Genomic DNA, 20,031 nt, shown 5'->3' on the forward strand with positions numbered 1-20,031 from the left:
GTTTTTGACAAATAACTTACGGGCTTGCAGAGGAAATCTTCTTCTCCTGCTCTTGTCTGTCCTATATTTAAAGGTTGGACTAAAGTTTTTAAAATGTTTGGGTTTAACTTTCATTGAAAACACTCATAAGATGTATGCAGTCCTTTCCACAGCCAAAGAAAACTGTAGGATATCATAAAAAATTCAATATTTCTTGTTTGAGGATTTTTTTCCATGTATTGCACTGTTTTGTGACGGGTTATGAGTGAATGTGTTGGTGTGGATGACAGGCTGTTCACAGGGAAGAGTGAGGTAGCAGATGTTTTTGTACAGCCTGAGCAACACCTGGGTTTGACCTCGACAACAGATTCAAAAAGTAGGTTTTTGAGTTAATGTGGCAGCTGAATAAAGTTTGGAGCTGTAAACATTAAAGCAAGTCTCACTGGATTCTCTGCTCAAGAAGGTGGAATTTTGTACATTTTTAATAAATAAACAGAAATGCAACAGTTCTACTATTTTTTTCCCCGCTGAACCAGCAAATTCCCCAAATCATTAAATATTGATTCTGCTACTTGGGTCAAAAGAGATCAGTCCATATCCTTCCAGGCATTCTCCAGCTAAAATAGTGTCTTTTTTAGTCTAATACTATCTTGAAAGTAGTCCAATTCTGACATTTTATATGTGATTTACATTGTGTTTTTCAGAACAGTTTATAGTGAACCACACAGAGAATAATCAGTAAGTCTGTTCCAATCTCCAGCTAATTGTATTTTACCCTATTCTAAACCAACTTTTTAGGTCAGGACTGGGGGAAAACAGAAAAGAGAATGTATGTGAGTGTTTGGAGCGACTGGAAGATAAAAAATGGGCATGGTTTTGTATTAGCTGATTAAATTTTCAGAAGAAAATTTAAATAACAGAGACTTTAAGGGGTGTGTGAAGCAAAGGCAGATTGGTATTTATGTGGAGTTTGCAGCTAAGGTAGATTCCACTTTTTCGAGGAGAAATATCTATGTGATTCCTTCCCAACTTCCTCCCTGGACATCAAATGGGCATTCATGAGTGCAAAAGTGCCAGTGGACCTATCCAGAGCTCCAAACCCTTCCTGATTTTCATCTGGTTCTTCCACAAGAGCAATAATACAGACTTAAAAATATTTAAATGTCAGATGGTGTTGTCTCAGGTGGCTCTGTAGAAAATTTTACTTTTATTTTTTCTTTCCCACAATAATTAAATTTTGGCTGTTTTTCTGCTAAAACACTGATAGCATTATAGCAGGTGAAATATAAATTTGACAGGCAAAAACATTTTAGAGGCATATGGTTTCATGCTGCATCACACAACATTGTTATCAATTAATAAAGAACAATTTCTAATACTCTGAAAGATTTTCAAGGTATTTGACAGTTCAGAAATGCTCATCCACATAAAAGTAGCATCATTTTTTTAAAATGACTGATTGGGTCTGATATGGAAATATCTGGTCCTGATTATTTCTGTCAGTGGACTTTGGGACTGTGATGGATGTTGACGACTCCTCAACCAAAGAAGTGTATTTTGGTAGAGGCTCCAAGGAAGGCAAATTCCTGAGCTGCAACTGGACCAAAAGCTTCTCTAGTTCCAGTCTGTTCTCTGAAAATCCAGAGAGGAGCAGAGTGACCCAGTGAGCATCGACATGTTGGAACACCGATCATGAGACTAACACTTCAATAGCAGGTGGATTTTCCAGGACTCATTTATCAAGGAACAAAGTTGTGGGTACAAGGAGTGTCATGCCTACCTTCTCCTTTGCATGTTATTTGAATACAAGACAACCACTTTATTCCATAAATATGGCAGCCTAAGTGAGCCTTCCTTGAGCTCTCCCTACCAAGCAGCCTGACTGCACGGTGGTGGTCTCCTCTTGAACTGGGCACCTCTCAAGGGGTCTCCTTGAGGCAGAGAGACCTTTCACCAACAGCAGATTCTGGTAAGTGACTGATATTGTGCATAACCTTGATAATAACTTTGATTTTTGTCTTGGTAATTTTGATTTTTGCAGCTTTGAATCACTGCCTAAATGATTGTGCAGTACAGTAATAGAGTGAGCCTTGCCTTGGAATTTTGTTAACACCTTTGATGGTGGTTCTTTAAGCACCATCTAAATCACCCATTCACAACAAACTGGTGCAGTCAGCAGGATCCTAAATCAGGATTCCTGAGGATTTGTGATGAATCCATACAGTCGGCAGGATGGCAATTAGTGTCACTGATTACTTACGGAAACACGAAGTAAGTCTGAGTCCCAAATTCTCAGAAGGGGCTCACAGCCACTGGCATGATTTTTTGTTTGTTTGTTTGTTTGTTTGTTTGTTTTGTGGCTTTTTGTTGTTTGTTTTTGGGTTTCATTTTTTCTTTTGTTTTTGGTTTTTTGGTTTGGGTTTTTTTAACGCTATTCATGGTCTTAACATCCACTGCTTAATCATCATGGTAATTAAGTATTTTATGAGTAGATTAGATTTGCTCTAGAAAAGAATAAAGCCCAAATGCATGTGCTAAATAGAAGTAGTGATATCATACTTGATTAGGTGTTACTTTGGTGAATACTTAAGTGGGAGTGAAAAGAAGCAGTTGCCTCCTGTGAGAAGACTTCCACTGCATGTGACAAATAAATATTTCAGCATCAATCTCCCCATCATCAGGAAAGAAGCTGTGACCTAAATCCTCAACACAAGCATCCTCCTCTTAATTTTGTTTTAGACCTGAAATCCTGGGAGACAAAATAACTATGTAGTAGAAATGGTGCAACTGTGACATCTTCCCTCATTACAAATTAGGTAGTGAGGTACTTCAACATGGAAAATCGACTTTGTGCCATCTGCAAAGTCATAATCTTACTCTTAATGCTTTGGTAGTCTAATTAATGTAAATACACAAGTCTGAATAATTGCTTTGAGGTCACCTTAATTAGAACTTCCATCTTTTAATTGGCAAAGAGATTAATTAAGATATACCCTCAACTGTCCACTAAATCCCATCCTTTCTATTTTATAAAGAATTATTCCATCTCTACACAAGTGCAGGTCAAGAATACAAATCCTACCTCACTCTTCCATTCTGGCAGTGGTTTTGCTACAAAGAGAAATCTTCCTTGCACATGAACACTAAATCCCACAGAAACACTGGCACCTGGCTCCCTGCATTCCCTGTGTATGGATGAGCCATGGAAGAAACAGCTGTTGCCACTGCAACTCCTTCTCTGGAAGTCCAGAGGAAAAGAAAGGGCAGAGCAGAGGGACCACTGCCCCCAAGTTGGAGGGACACAAACCGAGACCAACCCTCTTGGACACGTCCAAGCCTTGGCAGCTGCTTGGCAGCCTGTAAAAGAGGAGCCATGGTAGGATGCTTAGAAATTCCTGGGAAGGGGAACGATAGGGAAAGACCTTTAAAACCTCATTAATGTGAGAGTTTCTAATGCACAATTTTCTTTTACCCAGAATGCATGAATTCTCATTAATATCATGATCTCAGCACTATACACTAGGTTAAGTACATCTGCACTGAGTTTTCAGAGGAAATTAAGTGAGAACTGCAAAAAAAATTGGAAGGTGGCATTTTCAGCCAAGTGCCACTGCCAGGTGTAAAGATTTCTGCAGCTATTTACAGCCAGCCCTTGGCACTGCTGCTCTTTTGAGACCTCTCAGTTCAAGCTAAAGTCAGGCTGCTTTTCAGAATGCCCAGCATTTTTCCTGTCTGGGAAGAGGCATACCTCTGCAAAAATTGAGTTTTCTTGATGAGAAACAAAACCTTAACTACTAACCTATGGCAAATCCATTCCTTCTGTACTGCCAGCCATGCAAAGACTGCTCAGGATAGTCTGGGGTCAGAGCGATTAAATTTAGAAGTCCTAGCGAAGTAAAAAGACTAGTTAGCAGATTTATTGCCAAATCAGACACTTCTCATTTAAACTCTTGAACAAAAAGTGCATATTTCCCCTTCAAATTCTTGATTCTGTGTTGTCCATTCAATGTTAGATGCTTGGAGCTCCTGAGTTATACTGCTTCTTGTTTGATTCCTTCAGCATTCAGGGAAATAGGTCTGTGTTCTCTGAAAATAATAATAGGTCTTCTTCACAGAGCTACTGGTCTTCCACACATATTTCCTCTAAGCAGAAAACCCTGCAAAATCCTGAATGTGTGGGTGAATGCTTTGGTCAAAAGAGCAATTGTTGCTTCCAAGTTGCCTTGTCATCTAAGTGACACTGCTGAGACGAAGGCCCCTGAAGGATCCTGGCATCAGGGACCTCCCACAGGTACTGTGAACAAATCAAAGGACTTGTCCAATGAGGAGTATAATCATATTTCCCTTCTGAAGTGAAGACCTCCCTCCTGACCTTCTATCTGCTCAGATTAATTCCAGCACTGTTATAACACATTCATTTGCCCTCAGGGGAAAGGAGATGCCTTCACCAGAACATTTCCAAACAAGGACACTAAATCCAAATGGATTGGGGTTGTGGGTGAAAGCCATGCATTAAAAACCTTCTCATCTACAACTCTCCCTCTCCTCTGGGCATAAATATCCCTTCTCCAACAGGGTTCTCGAAGCACTAAATCCTGTGGGGCTGAGTCAGAATGTCACAGGGATGAGCTACAGCCAAGTGTGTGCCACACACCAGACTGATCCAGCACGGGGCTGTGGAACTGCACTGCTGCAACCCAGCTGTCCTGAGATGATATAGCACATCATAAAACCAAGACAGGTACTGAAGAAAAGCAACTCTTAGGAAATATGTTGGTTTGGACTTGGTTTGGAACTTCTTTACTTCCTTATCAAATGGAAAATATGTCAAAACCAGTAGGAATTTTTTTTAAAAAATTGCCATTTTTCTGATTAATGACAGTGACACTATTGATAGTTATTGACTCTCTCTTTTTTATATGGATTTGCACTTTAATGTAGACTCTTGTCTATCTTACAGGACTGGATAAATAAGTGACAGATATGTGACAATTTAATATAAAATGGACATCTTCATATAGATTATTTTCCTTGATATCACACAATTCATAATCTTTATTATAGGTCAATCATCTCCTGTGCAATCTTCATTAAAAATAATCCTGGATATAAGTCTACTCTCTTGCCTAGGAGAGAAGCAGAGCAAGGCTGAAACCAGTTTGAGACCCACAGTCTAAGACTTGCCTTTGCTTTTAGGCAGGAGGCAACAGAACTGGCACTTTTGAGCTGCTCAGGGATGACTTCAGAGGTATTTGACAAGGAATGTGGGAAAACAATGAAAATATATCTCAGTCCATGCCAGTCAGGCCAGGAGAGGGGGTTGGAATGGCTGCTTCCCTGCCCCCAGGGGCTCCAGCAGTGAGGCCCAACTATCCAGGACCATAAGGGAGTTACTCAGCACCTTGTCAGCACACACAGTTGAGCTCTGGACCTCCTGTTTAGACCTTCTGCTCAAGGAACTGCAATGAATCATCCTCAAAAGTCTGTTCATGCACAGTTTGAGGAGCTCTCAAGATTTGAGCCCATGAACCTCTCTTTTTTTTTTAAAGTTTTTGTTAAGCATATAATGGTGCTTGGAAGCAGAAATTCAGGCTCTCCTTCTACCAGGACTGGTTTACTTTATTTTGGTCAGAACTGAAGCAAACTGAAAGCTAATTATTTCCTGCTTCAAGAGCAATAGAGTGTTTATTGGAATGTTCCCTACAATCCTATCAGAAGTGTTATAGGAGCCCAGTAATAAATGAGTTTCCAAATAATTAAATGCAGCTCTCCATATAGACAGATCACTCAAGAAAATGTCTGTTACTTTTTTTTCTTCCCTTCTTCTGCACCAACACCAGTTGTTACAAAGCAGGAAGAAGGTATTCACTGGAGTTTAATATAAAATACCACCATTGTGGAATGTTTTGCTCATGGTGAAATGCATCCTCAGTGAACTAATGTTTAAAGCTAAATAGGAATATTATTAGTTCCACTGTTTAAATGTTATTTCATTGGGTGCAGATTTCTCACCTTTTTTTATTTAATCATTCTAAAATTGGCAATGTAAAATTGGAGCTTCCACCATTTTTAATAGGATTTTTGATAACATTTATCTCTAATTGCATTTAAGTGTGTTTTAGAGAAGAACTTTCATTCTTGGTCAAAATAATGTGAAATATAACAACAGCTATTTGTATGTCAGAAGGAAAAAGAGGAGAAGTAAACACTCTCTGCTGGCCTGCAGAGCCAGGGCACTGCAAGAACAGGTACTTCCCATCCTTGCCCAAGGGCAGTGTGATGCTGAGCACATCCAGCACTCTGGGTAGAACAGCTAAACCCCACAGTCTCATGCACCAGCATCTGCATTTTATCTTCACAGTTAGCTGGGTGTGAGCAGGACTTTTAAGCTGCAGTTCCTAAATGGAAAGTCATTGTTAAAACATTTTCATCCTGGACCTGTGTAAGTACCTGCTTTGACACGGAAAGTTACAAAGGCTGAGAGGGTTTGCTTAAAAACTTTGGTGTGTCTGCCTTTATCTTCATTCATAGCAAACCCACCTCGAGCTCAAGTCTCAGCAGCTGGTAGATTTTTGTTCTTTCCAAAAAGTGTCAGCTTCTCCACCCGAAACAGCGTGCACAGCCTTTGCTTTGAAGACTATCCTTGGTTTTATTTTCAATAAAATCACTTTTATTGAAATCTCTCACGAGGGTACCAACTTGCCTCATCAAATGCTCTTTAGTAGTATTCTTTATGATTTTCTTCCCCTATAATTTATACTGGGGAACATAATTTAGGAGAAAAATTAATAGCAGCAGCCCCTGAAGACAGTGTGGTCAAACTGAGCCAGATTTTTGCTAATGGCCCTCTCACCTGACTTCCCATTGTGCCTGATTGCCTTCCTGTCATTCATGTGTGTAGTATCTGCTGCCTGCCCAGCTGGGAAATCTCATATCTGTGCAGAGCAGTAGAGTTGGAAGAACAAATCTCTTGGTCAAATTCACAGAGAACAAAACAGCAGCAAAACTAAGAACTGGATTTAAAATTTAATCCAGGGTTTTAAGGTTGTATTCTGCCTATAATTTGGTAAATGTGACAGTTGTTGATTACTTGAACTTCTACTAATATTGGACTAACATGGGAAAAATTACTAAATTGTTTTCTGAGATGAAAACTGGGTAATTTGTGGGTATGTTCATATACTCACTACACTTGCTTTCCATGATCATACCAGGTAAAATTAGAAAGGCATAAATATTTATGCAGAATAATGCTTAGGGAGGCACAGTATGACACAGGCATTTGTATCTACACGAGTTTGGGGCATACTCATCCCATAAAAGGCTGCTGCTCATGAGCCACAAGAGGAGATTTAACCTCAGTGCTTCTTCAGATCTCCATTATCCAGGTGCTTCTTCCATTCAAAACCCACAGTTACTGGGAATGATTATACAGTTGTCACAGAATTTATTAAGCATACAGAGATATTAGTCATACACATAAAATACAGTGTCCTTTATTAAAAGAGGTTAGTGAGTTTTGGAGATTTTTTTATTTTTTAAGAAAGGTGCAATTGAAATGGCTGGTGCTTTTAGAATTCATGGCTCAGTTGTGATGCAGTCATTCCAGCCAGGCCATAATGTTGAATGACATTTGGGTTAGAGAAGAGCTGGTACTGCAGTAATTGTCCATCCATATAGATTTTTACTGAATAAGTTCCATTTTAGTGTCTATATATATTGACCCCAACCATTTTAATTTTAAATGTTCTATCCAGAAGATTGCAAATGCTGATGATATTTAATCTGACATTTTAAAGACAAAAGGCACCCATGCTAGGGAGAAGTCATGGGTTAGAAGAATGACACCAGAGTGACACCAATTAGTCAAGGGTTGGGAAATAAGAGCTACTTTGTAATGTACACGTGAAGAATAGCAAAGATGCTTGTTACCTTCTGAGTGACCAGGCTGACTTTATAATATAGATTATACATCTACATTATAAAGTCTGATCTAAGGCGTAAATCAGATGTTTTTGCCAATCTGATTTTTGTTTGAATTATAGCATGTCTCTGAGAAAGAAAACCCCATCTTTATTCTTACTAAGTTCTGAAGTCCTTAAGAAATTCAGAAATGGCTGCCAATAATATGAAATGTGAAAGATATTATTTCTACTCCTCTGTCTCCCTCTCTCCCTTCCCCTCCTCACCTTAAATATATGGAAAACACACCATGTCAGCAAGAGTCTGCAGTTCTCTCAGGGGTATCAAAGGGGAGCTGCCCCATCTGAGAAGGGGGAGTGGTGAACATGATTCGGCTGGGAAGAAAACATCCTCTGTAGCATCATCAAATGATGAAAGCCATGGGCCCTGGATTTTACCAGCCTTTGAATCTCCTGCTTTCAATCCTTTTGATGGAAAGACTTGGTATAATTGTGAACCCACAGGCATGTCCTTTTGAACCGTGGAGGCTGCAGACGACTTTCATGCTGCACAGGGTTTGCGTGACTTAAATTCACTACCAGGAATGTCTGGGGAGAGAAGGCTTGGGACTAGAGATAAAACTGGTACAAAGACACCAGCTGGATAATAACTGTGTAGAGCTTCAAACCTCCAGAGTGGGTAGTAGTTAGAAGCATCTTACAACAGACCAGAATTTTTTTAATCACTTTCGCCAAGTCCCTCGTGCAGCCTTACGATTAAAAAGTAGGTTATTACCCCTTTCAAAAGCATATCAGGGTAGCAGGTTACTTAGTAGATAGAGCAGGAATGGATAGAGCAGGAAAAAGCAGACATCCATCTCAATGCTGCTCTTCAGGTCTTAATGAATGTGAATGGAGACTTTGGTGACCTGGCAGAGTTGAGTTCTGAAGGTCAGCATACAAGCTACTAGGGGATCTTTCTGTTTTAATTCATGTGGATGTTTTGTAGATCTGATGTAGGCTGGAAGCTGAAGTATGTAAAAACAAATGGCATATAATCTAAAATCAGGCAGCAAGTGGCTGTTTTCTAGGTCCACACAGCTGTATTAGCTCTAGACTGCCTTCCTTGCTTCTAAACCATTTCAATGTCACTGTGAAGACCAACAGAAAGGTCTGACTTGCACTGTGATAAAACTGCATTAATTGAAGTTGTGTTTCATTACTTTAAACTAAACTTGGGGATTACTAGAAATAACTATAGCATTGCATTTTGTGCTGTGGAATTCACTGCATGCATTTGAAAAACTACTGTGCTGATTACAAATATTAGATAGATTACTGAGAAAGCAGATGTAAATGCTACTTCATGACTTCCTTAAGCCTTGATAGTGAAAAGTCAACAGTGAGTGCAAATAAATGCAACTAAAAACATGGGAGTCATATTTATCAAAAGAGTGAAGCCTCCAAAACTGGCATCAAAGCTGTCCCTGCTCAGTGGCTGCCCAATGTCAATGATTCAGCCCTTTGAACATAAAACACAGAGCAAGGAGGATTTAACAACTGGGCACTGAAAGTACATGACAGGCAAAGGCCAGGGTGTCCCTGACCCAGATGAAGATGCACAACCATGTGGCCTAAAGCATTCCCCTCACAGTTCTATATGTTCCATTGATTAGACTAAAAAAACTAAGGTTTGTGATCATGACTTTTAAAATGTTTCAGACTTGAAACATTTTTATTTTAAGTGGCATACTACTGCAACTCTTCATTTTTGTGATACTTCGCCCAGTGTTGTTTGGACATCATACAGTTGTTTTGTTTTCTCAAAATATTTTTCAGAGATCCAGTTCAAAAACGCAAGATGATGTTCGGGTTTTTTTTCTTCCTCTAGCATGTGGCAGTTATGATGAATCAGAGTTTATTCTGTGTTCTGTTGATCACCATAGTAACCTGTGCTCTCTGTATTCCATGAGAAACAAAAAGTTATTTATTTGACAGGGATGGATTTCTGGGAAGCACTGGTTTATGAACACCAGCAAAATATTTTAATGGGACTTATTTGCTTCTCAGGTTGTTACATGTACCAGTAATTTGCTTTTCATCAGTCATGAAGACCTCACAAGAAGAAATCAATTGTAGTCAAAAGGTGTTATTAGGATTACAGCTATTTTCTACTCTCAGCAGTTGTTACATAAACCTGGACAGTGCCCTACTCAGTCCAGACAGTTTACATATATGCAAAGCACAGTAAAGGTGCTTCACTAGCTATTGGGCTTCTTTTGTATTCTCAGGAACAAAAAGGGTTCCTAAACTGCAAAAAAAAGTTAGCAATTGATTGTTGTTACTTAATGAAATCATTCCTGTTTTGTATCAGAACAGGTCTATTCTTTTCCAGCCCAAAGGGTGAGATTGCCCATCAGTTTTTAATAGTTCTTTTGGTGGTGCAAATTGATTTATTTTATGAAATTACTTACTTTCAGTGTGTTAATTGATCTTCCTGACTGGTTACTCTTAGCAGGGATCAATCCATTGATCTGCCTCATAAATGACCCCACAAAATGCAGACAATGGCACAGGGGCAGTAACTGGTGTCCAGTGTGGTGCAGAAGAAGCTGAAGAGCTCTTTCTTCCCAGCCCCTTGCTCTGTGGGACTCAGCCATCGAATCTGCCTTCTTATTGAAACTTTCCTTAAGCAAATTTTAGTCTTAGGGAAAAGCTGTAGAGAAACCAGGGTGACTGCCCATGCAGGTTTTCCTTTATGAAGAGAGTTCCTGCACTTTCAGTACCCTGTGGAAACACACCATGTTATGACATCATCTCAGAAAGGTTTTTAAAGAAATCCATCAGAAAAAGATGTGATCATTACATTTCCAATCTCTACCTGCAATGAATGCTTCATTATTGAACATCATTATTATATAGCTATAAACCATTTAATTTTTTCCTACCTTTACAATTTACCTAAACTGTAATTAAACCCACACATTTTTGAATCTCCAGTCCCTCAAGCATTCTTATATTACACCTATATTTTCTTAAACTTTTTGTCATTCTGCAGTGAACCAGAGTTACAATACAGACAAATTTAAAGCTTGAATTTCATCAGCTCTGTAGGGATTGTTTCACCCAGAACACTAAACTTATTTCTTCTGACTCAGGAAGAATTTTAATATGAACTCCGAGACATTAAATGTAACAAAAAAATAATGGAAAATACAGCTAATAATTCAGAATTTTTATTTTATTGGAACCACAGTTCTAGCATTTAACACACTTATTTTACATCCTGTAGAAGCAGATGCAATCAATACCAAGCACCAAGCAGAACGTGTACATCAATTGCACAAAACCCTCTTTCATACTCATGTTATCAAGAAGGTTTTCTAAGCTCTCTTCTTAGGAACACCATTTGGAGGATGTGCATGTGTATGTGTAAAATGAACTGTTATTATGACTTCATCTGTGTGTGTGTTGGCACTGCAGGCAGTTCTGCTGAAGTAATAACTTGGTTGTATCCAGAAGGAGAAAATCGGATCACCAGACCATTATTCAGAAGGAATTGCTGAGTAAGTGCATTGTGTTTTTTTCTTTCCTGCCAAGAGATTAAATACCATACCTGGATATTATTTCATAAGTACCACACTCAGAGTACTTATGAGGCAGATAAGGGAAGACTGGTAGCACAAGCAAAAATCAGAGGCATTAGGAGCTAGGAAATGTTAACTGTGATAGATTCATTTTCTACCATAATGAGCTCACTGGGAATGCAGAGGGTTTGCTCTACAAAACAGTTAATTAAAATTTTAGCAATGCTTTTTATTTCTAAAACCTGCAGAAGACAGGGGCCTTGTTATGGTGTGCTTGATGGTTTAACTGTGGAGATTAGGTTCACATTTTTCAGTGGCTTTATAGCAAGCTAATACTGGATCAACTCCATTCGAAATGATCAAAGATACCTAAGTCTCATTTTCAGATTTATTTAAGGCAAGTCTATATAGGCAGGTGAACAAAGAGACAGGCTTTCCCTGAGTGCACTCTGAGGTGGCCAACACAAACCAATTCTGAACAAGAGTAACATAACTCAGTTTAAACTACTAAGCCCAGCTGAGCTTTCCTAACAGTCAGGATCAGCCCAAATGCTTTTGCCCAAGTGTAGGATCACAAGAGTCTTGACTAACTTAGAGCACAAACAGGTAAAATTTGCATTGTCCTTGCAGCTTTATCTGCAAAATGAGACTACAAACATCTAGCTTTAGCAAAGATGTGATACATTTAAGTAATGTAATGTTGGATATATTGGATACAATAAGATCTTGGATGGGAAACTTCATAGATGCAAAGCATTAGATCATTAAAGCCCACAGTTTATGCTTTCACATCCTGATGATCAATGTATGCCTGTATCTTTTTCCCAGAAAATAAAATAATTATTTCTGAGGTAATGGTGAACAGGTGGTAGAGAACTTACATATATGAGCTGTACATAATTTATTCATCAAAGAATATTTCATTTCCTTTACAAATATCATCAGTAGAGAACACTGGCGACAGATACCACATACAATCCACCTTTTGTTATTTCCATAGACCCACAACACACAGGTCACACACACCAAATAGAAAACTTTAGCTCAAGAAAATAAATACAATTGTAGAATGGATTTGCTTGCACAGATACATAGAAGTTTTCCAATAAAGCAAGAAGGCACTATTGATTCTGATATACCCACCCCCAAAAATACAGGCTTTGCAGAGTCAATACTATCTTGATTTAGGTTTTAACCCAATCCAAAAGTCTCAGACTCGGCTCCGTCCACTTATTGATTTGTCTGGCATGCTGGGTTGTTTTTTTTCCCAGAAATGCTTTTCTGCTCTCAAATTTTAGCTAGCTCTCCCAAAAGAATGTCACAAAGAGCAATTCTGTTCCTTACAACTGAGCTATTGACTGTCGTAATAAAAAGGAAAGACAGAAGTCATGTCAGCTTAGCTTCTCACAGGACCTTACAGTGCTCCCTCATTCAAAAACACTTATGTAATCAACAAGCAATGAGTAATGAGCTGCAAAATATCAGCAGCCCTTAATTTTCTATCAGGTATGATAAAAACTTTATAAAGCTGTGCTATTCTTGAGGAATAAAAGACCTTATAACTACCACCAACACATCAGTTCTTTGATATTTTGCCACAATGCATCCTTTTTTTTAAAATATTTTTTTCTCTTCTGCTACCTGACATCTAAATGCCTATAATTTTAGAAATCAAGACCACATGCCAGAAAAAAAAAATCCACAGAAAGAGAGCTGAAAGATATTATTTTTTTCCATTTGTAGACAGTAGTTTCACCTGATGTGTAACTTCAACACCTTCTTCATCTTTTTAAGGGGAAGGAGGGGGGTGAGATGAAGGAGCACAAAAAGACAGGACAGCTTCTTTAATAAGCCTTAACAATTTTGCTTTTATTAAATTTGTGCAGAGAAATTGAAAACCTTTAGGTAGGGGCAAAAAAAAACCCTGATGATGAATCATAGAGGAAACCAAGAGAGGAAATAAAGCCATGCTTAGAAGAGATTAAACAAGCCATAAAGTTTTTAATAAAAGTAGGATATAGGAAATAGAAGGAGACATAAGTGGTTGATTGAGGTGCAAATGTATGTGTGGGTGGGAGGAAAGTGAAGGGTGAATTTGTCTGGGGAGTAAATCCATTTAGGTCATTATAGTTCAATATGGCCATGATCCAGAAAAAGGCTTGAGCATATGTTTGGTGTTAATATGTGAGTCACTCGCTCAACATCTGAGCTCTGCTGACTTGCTCAGGCTCAGGTTTATGTGATTTCATCAGAATTCTCTCTTGAACTATATCAGCCCACCTTAAAGCCCAGAAGCCAACAAACTGAAAGATTGAGGTGGCTTTGGATTGGGTATCTTCTTGAAGGACCCATTTCTGCACACAGAAAAGTGCACACTCTGCTTTCCATTATGGCATGAGCTTAAACATGGAAACACACACAGAGGCTGAAGTAGAAAAATGTCAGTGGCAACCAGAGGGGATGGATCAGAGGACTGTGCAAGCCTTTAATTGCTGGAAGACTGTGCTAAAATGTTACAAGAGATGGCACATGATAATCAGATTTAGCTGGGCCAAAATTACTCTGCACTTAATACTCATTTGTGTGGTTCCATCAGTGGTGCCTGTGCTCACAGGCTGCAGGGTCACAGCGGAGAAGGACCAGCCCAGGACCACCAGCTGTGCCACAAATGTGCCCAAGGATAGGGCAGAGCACAAGTGGGGGTCTCCAAAGTGCCTCTGTGAACATTCTTTTTGTTGCAGTCATTAACTGCTGATAACAAGAAATGGATTCTTTGATTTTTCTTTCTACCCCGAGTTTTGATGGGATTTCTGGCCAGGGCAGAGGAATGATTCTAGAAGAAATCTGATTAAGTCCATCGTTCTGAACCACTAATGTGGGCTCATTACCTTGTGAAAAGACCACAAGTTTAAATCTCACATATTTTCCCCCCATCTTCTCATCTCTAGCAGTCCATTCTTCCTCTCTAAGTTCCAATCTTACATTTTCTAAGGTAGGAAAAAATACCATACTGCCTTTTCAGAAATGAACAAAGTAGAAAAGATTAGATACACCCAATACATGTCAGAGTCACTAGGCACCATATTTATTTTTCTTAACTTTGTTTCCTGAGAAATGGGAATAGAAAAATCACAGCTTTCATTGAACGATAAAGTTAATTTCTAGTTCTCAAGGTTTCACAGAAAGGCATTAAAACATAAGTCTTGCAATGTCACCACAAATATCACTTTGAGTTCTTGAATTTTCCTCACTTTTGAGCTGGCTCTCTGAGGATGCAACTATTCACTTATACAAGCAATTTGCAGTATAGAAGGACCTGTTTATCTAATATGTCACTGAGTCCTTTTTCTCCTAGGAAGTTGTGATGATGCACAAGAGCAAACTATACTAATAAAACCAGTATGTTCACGAGGTATTTTTTAAATTGCTGTATCTTATTAATAAGCTAATAGCTAAAAAGTTTCTTTGAAAAAATTCAGAAGTTGAAATTAAAAACTGTGTCTTTTTCAGCATTTTTATGTTTCATTTATTGGCACACTCTCAATCAGCAAGATGAGGTGGCTGATAATTATTCAGGGTTGCCAATTAACCTACTTAGCAGGTCACACAGGTAACTGGCATAGATTGTGTCAAATCTCATTATTGGGATAATAATTTAATCAGCCAGTGCATTGACTGAAGGCCAGAGAATCTGGAGAATAAATTAAACAGGAAAATAAAATCAGTATCTAGACAGACATTATATTTAATACATGAAAACAGTTTATCACACAAGCATACCACTCACTAGTAGAAACCCAGTAAAGTCTGGGGTGGGGGGTTTCAATCACAATACCCAGCATGAGTACAAAAAATGTTAAATGTTGCCTTGCTTCTATGGATATGATAGTTTAACAAATGAAGAAGCTGTGAGCATGAGTGTTATTTTTTAGCATTTAAAGAGACAAGCAATGTAATTGCCTTCAGTGCAGCGTTACAGACCAGACCTTCCCTGGCACATCTGCTTTGTAATCTATGTGGAACAATCCTGGCCTCTCCTTTGCCATATATCCCAGTCTTTTTCAGTTCTTTGTGCCTGGCAACGACAAAGGAATGTCAAGTAAGAAAGTCATGTAATGGATAAAATCATATTTCTGGATCTCTCAAGGACAGGAGAGAAGAAAAATTACAATAAGTGCAATTTTCAGTCATAGAGCCGGTGAGAAAGCTGCACTTTCTCTACACAATAATACTCTGCATTTACAAGGTGACTGAGTAAATAGGAGATAGGAAGTGTAGAGTCTGTCTGGAAGTAGAAAAATATTTTCTGGGCAGATTGGAGAAAGACCTACTGGAAGGAACAATAACATGTATAAAAAAGGGTTTGATACATATAGGTTACATGTGAGTTTGAAGCAGATACATACTTGTATCTTCTTCAAAGAGATGCACAAACTTGACTAGTAATTATCAGTTTTAATATTCAAAATATAGACTGAAGAAAAAATACCACTACTAGTTAGTCCTGAATGTGTGAGGTGTAAGGAGCTCCACAGAACTGACAAAAGTACACGCAAGACTCCAGAAAAGATGACAATGTGGTGATCCTGCCCTTGTGTTCATGGTCTATTTCAGTGGTTTACTGTCTACAAGAACAAGAGGGCTATAAAAGAAGCCATCACTCCTCTGAGCAGTGGATCATTCAGTTTAAACATATCTCACAGATGTTATAGCCAAGAATTACAGCACATTGTGAGCTGCTCCAGGACTTGTAATTTATTCGCTCGGTAGGGAAAAAAAGTGACTTCGATCTCAGCTCATGATAGGCCTGTAAAATGAAAAACAGCCAGCATGCAAAAATAGCCAGTGTGCCAGGAGTGAATGCTGATCTCCTAACTACATTTGTTTGGGTTTGGTTTTTTTATATAACAATGAGAAAAACCACATGCTTAAGTTACTAGGTGTGACCTAGAGCCCTCACTTATGTTGTCAAATATATTATTTTGAATCATAAAGCATCTTGCCACTGGAGCAGTGTATATTATAGCAGAAAAACTGAGCATATCTATCCCAATTCTGGAATTACAGAAACAACATACAGCTCTGAAGTGTCTATTCAACTAATCAATAACTTCCTAGAATTTTTTTTTTTTTTAAGACAGCACTATCCATGGATGCTACCCACTAGTTCAGGAGTGTCAGATAACAGAACCTGCCTGCAGGGGAAAAATCACTTTCATGTAATTAGTAGAAAACTTAACATTGATGAGTTAAACTTCCTCATTAAAACTTCCCTTGATAAAAAAGCAACAAGCCTGAAGATAAGAGCTTTACTTATTTATTTATTTTAACATAAAGCAAGAGCTCAAAAGTACTGGATAAATTCAGTGTAAGGGCCTCTCAGGATATGTCAGCAGTTACAAAAGGCCCACAGCTCCCAGTCTGCTTTTCTGGTTCTTCTGAATATTTCCAGTGTTCTCAGCTCACTACCATTTTTTATATATTAGGTACTGAAGTTATGAATGGCTAATCAAATTACATGGGCCAAGATCACAGTAAAGAGTGACGGTAGATTAAGAAACTTCATTAGAATACTGAATATTACACCACCTAGCTATCTAGAAAAATCAGATTTTAGAAATGCTTTGATAAGGCAAAACATTATTGACTCAACTCCATGATGGTCTAGAGAGCCAGCATTTCAGAGGTTAGCTTAGGACACTAATATAGCCTAGGCAGCACGATTCCATAGTGTGAAGGCAGGATATATTCTAAGCAGGGTTTCAAGTCCAGACAGAGATAAGCCCAAGAGCACATAACAATATGGATCCACAGGTGCACACTGCTGTAGCTGTGAGGGACTCGCAGAGACTGAACATACACAAACTGCATCTTCTTCAAAGACAGACTGTTCTGCATGAGAGGTTCCCTGAGTGATCTCTGGGAAAAGGATCAATGAGAAACTTTTGGCTTCCCTTGCATTTATTACATTTTCCACTAAAAAAAAAAAAAAATTTTCTATTGTTCTCTTATTTATAATTCACAGTCTGTAATTTTCATGAAAGTAATCCCATTATACTGTTGTCTTAGTACCATTTTACAACTTTGTGTTTTAAAAGAATGTTTTCCAACTACACCATTATTACTTCAATTGACAACAGTCACACGTGTATTTGCTAACCACAAATACCATGAGAAGAATTACTGGCTGATATTAAAGAACCATAATACAGTGTGATAGCATTTTGGACAGATCCAGACAGGCTAAAATGTTACTCAACACCTCCTCCCAGTAGTGTGCAGGCTTGAATACTCCTGGTCAGTGCTAACCTTTCTCATTCCTCTCCTTGCCAGACTAACCCTGACTCAGTGCCCATTCACCTATAGAGGTGATGTTAATTTGCTGACACACTTGAAGCAAACTGAACCACACACCCCTAAGAAAGTTTGGGTAGGGAACAGCTTCTTCTCCTTCTGGTGAAAATGCTGACTGCTCATTTCCACTGAGAAGAAAACAGCAAGCAGGTTTTAATCAGAAGAGGGGGAGACAAGGGAAAAGACAGGCTCTGAGCCTCCCAGGGTTAGAGTAACTCCTCCCCAAGGCAGGCACTGCGATGCTTGCCGGGGTCTGCCCCTGCCACCCCCCAAAACAGAGCTAAACCTGCTGCAGCCTGGCTGCTTTGCCCTGTTCCCGCTCCCTGCCCTCACTTCACTCCCTCCTCACAGAGTGCTGTCTCAGGGGGCAGATCAGCTACAACCTACAACCCTTATCTGAGCATCTACCCAGATGCCAGGGCTGGCAGAGCAAAGGGCAGACTGTTTTTATTTTTAATCTCATCGCAATTGCCTGTTTCTCTGGACAGCAAAAATGGTATTAAATCACTGCAAGCTGTGAAGAGCCTGGACCACTCTATCCCACTCCCTAGGCAAGCATTTTATCTCAGGTTGTATTTTTTACAGATAGATACTATATATTAGATTCAACACAGAGCACAGTAATGCCTCTTAAAGCCCTGGTGAGAAGAGTAGTGTTGGAAACTTGGTCTAGGACGCAAATTAGTCCCATATAACTTTCCATGCTGAAGGTGTCACTGGCTGCCTGCATCTGTGCTGGGCTGTGCTGGCTCAGGAAGCGACAAGTCTTTTGGTCCAGGGCTGCAGAACATGGCTGATTTTTTGTTTGCCTCTCTGGCTTTCCCACTGCTCACAGAAGAAAGATTTTATCCCTCAGTAAATGCACAGCTGAACTAATACATTGTCAGGGATTCACTGCAAAAGGACAGTTTACTTCTCAAGATAATGCTAAAGATTCACAAGTGTAAAAGCCTGAAACAAAATGTAGAACATTTTAAACATAATGCAGAGAATAACCACCAACTTTCCATAATAATCATCATTCAGTGAACTTATTAATAGAATAAAAGCAATATTGAAGCAAATACATGACCTTTGACACAAAAAATGGGTTGCATTTCATATTACTTTACTTAACTGCCCCTTCCTTCTCCCACCAAACAGAAGCTTTATTGACAAAATGTGCTCTGGCAATTTAGTCTGTAGACTTAAAGAATGTGCAGCTCTGGGAAAAACTGAATTATGGGTTCTATTTGCGAGATGAAGAATGGCATGTAATAACTTAATGAACTGGAAGTTTATTAGTTGTAAAAGAGAGAATTAATGGAATGCGTTGTCTATCAATCTTTTTTTTTTAACTCAGAAATATTCAGGTGGGTAAGCGCCACATCCATTATGCATTTATTATCTTACTAATACCAATGTGTGCTAGAATCTCAGCAAGCTACAAAAATATGTCTCAGCTTCTAATTTAATGTGGATTTTATTAGTCAGTGTTAGAGGCTCTCTTCTAAACCCAGCTCTTTAAAATATATACTCAGATATTTGGCTGGCAAAAAATTCACTTGAGCACAAGAGGTACCTGCTCCCATCATCCAAAGGTGCAGCCTCTGCTCCCTGTCCAGACTGCATTCATCAAAACTGGGCAGTGAAAGGAATTCACACACAGTCACAGTGACAGCTGCATTTCAATAGCTATTTATTGCTCTAGAGACACATCAGTACAAAAGGACAGCGAGATAACAATTTTAACAAGAAACATGTAGAGAAACCAGTCTGATATAAAATGGAAGAATCAAATCCTTGGCTTATAAAGAAGTCTTCTCTACTTTGTAAAGTACAGGGATTCGCTTCAGCTGCACTTTCACATGGACTTATTTATTTATTTTGCACAGTTTGATGATTTGCCTCGAAATAGTTTGGACCATGATACTTATGTGTGAATATGCACAACGATGACAATAATAAAGTAGTTTAAAATCTATTACAATGCTTCTCCCAGTCTCTGATGGTATTGTGTCTTAAAAACACAAGGTAAAAAATAGAATTTAGCCCTAAATAAATACATAAAACATATGTTCAAGAAACAAAAAATGACAGAGAGTAGTAAATTCAAAGTTCAAGTCAATGTACATGAAAGTATATGTAGAACAAAGCAGTCAGGTTCTAATCTATTACCCCCAATATTTCATGTGCTGCATAGATCCTCAGTTAATTGCAACTTTGACCCT

At 38.7% G+C, this 20,031-nt stretch overlaps 1 long non-coding RNA gene across 2 annotated transcripts in view; it reads right to left on the reverse strand.

The window, feature by feature from the left end:
- LOC135421362 (uncharacterized) overlaps positions 1–20,031 on the reverse strand; it is a 154,282-nt gene that overhangs the window by 33,328 nt on the left and 100,923 nt on the right. The window lies entirely within an intron of this gene.

Source organism: Pseudopipra pipra, chromosome 13, assembly GCF_036250125.1.
Source record: "Pseudopipra pipra isolate bDixPip1 chromosome 13, bDixPip1.hap1, whole genome shotgun sequence".
NCBI classification, from domain to species: domain Eukaryota; kingdom Metazoa; phylum Chordata; class Aves; order Passeriformes; family Pipridae; genus Pseudopipra; species Pseudopipra pipra.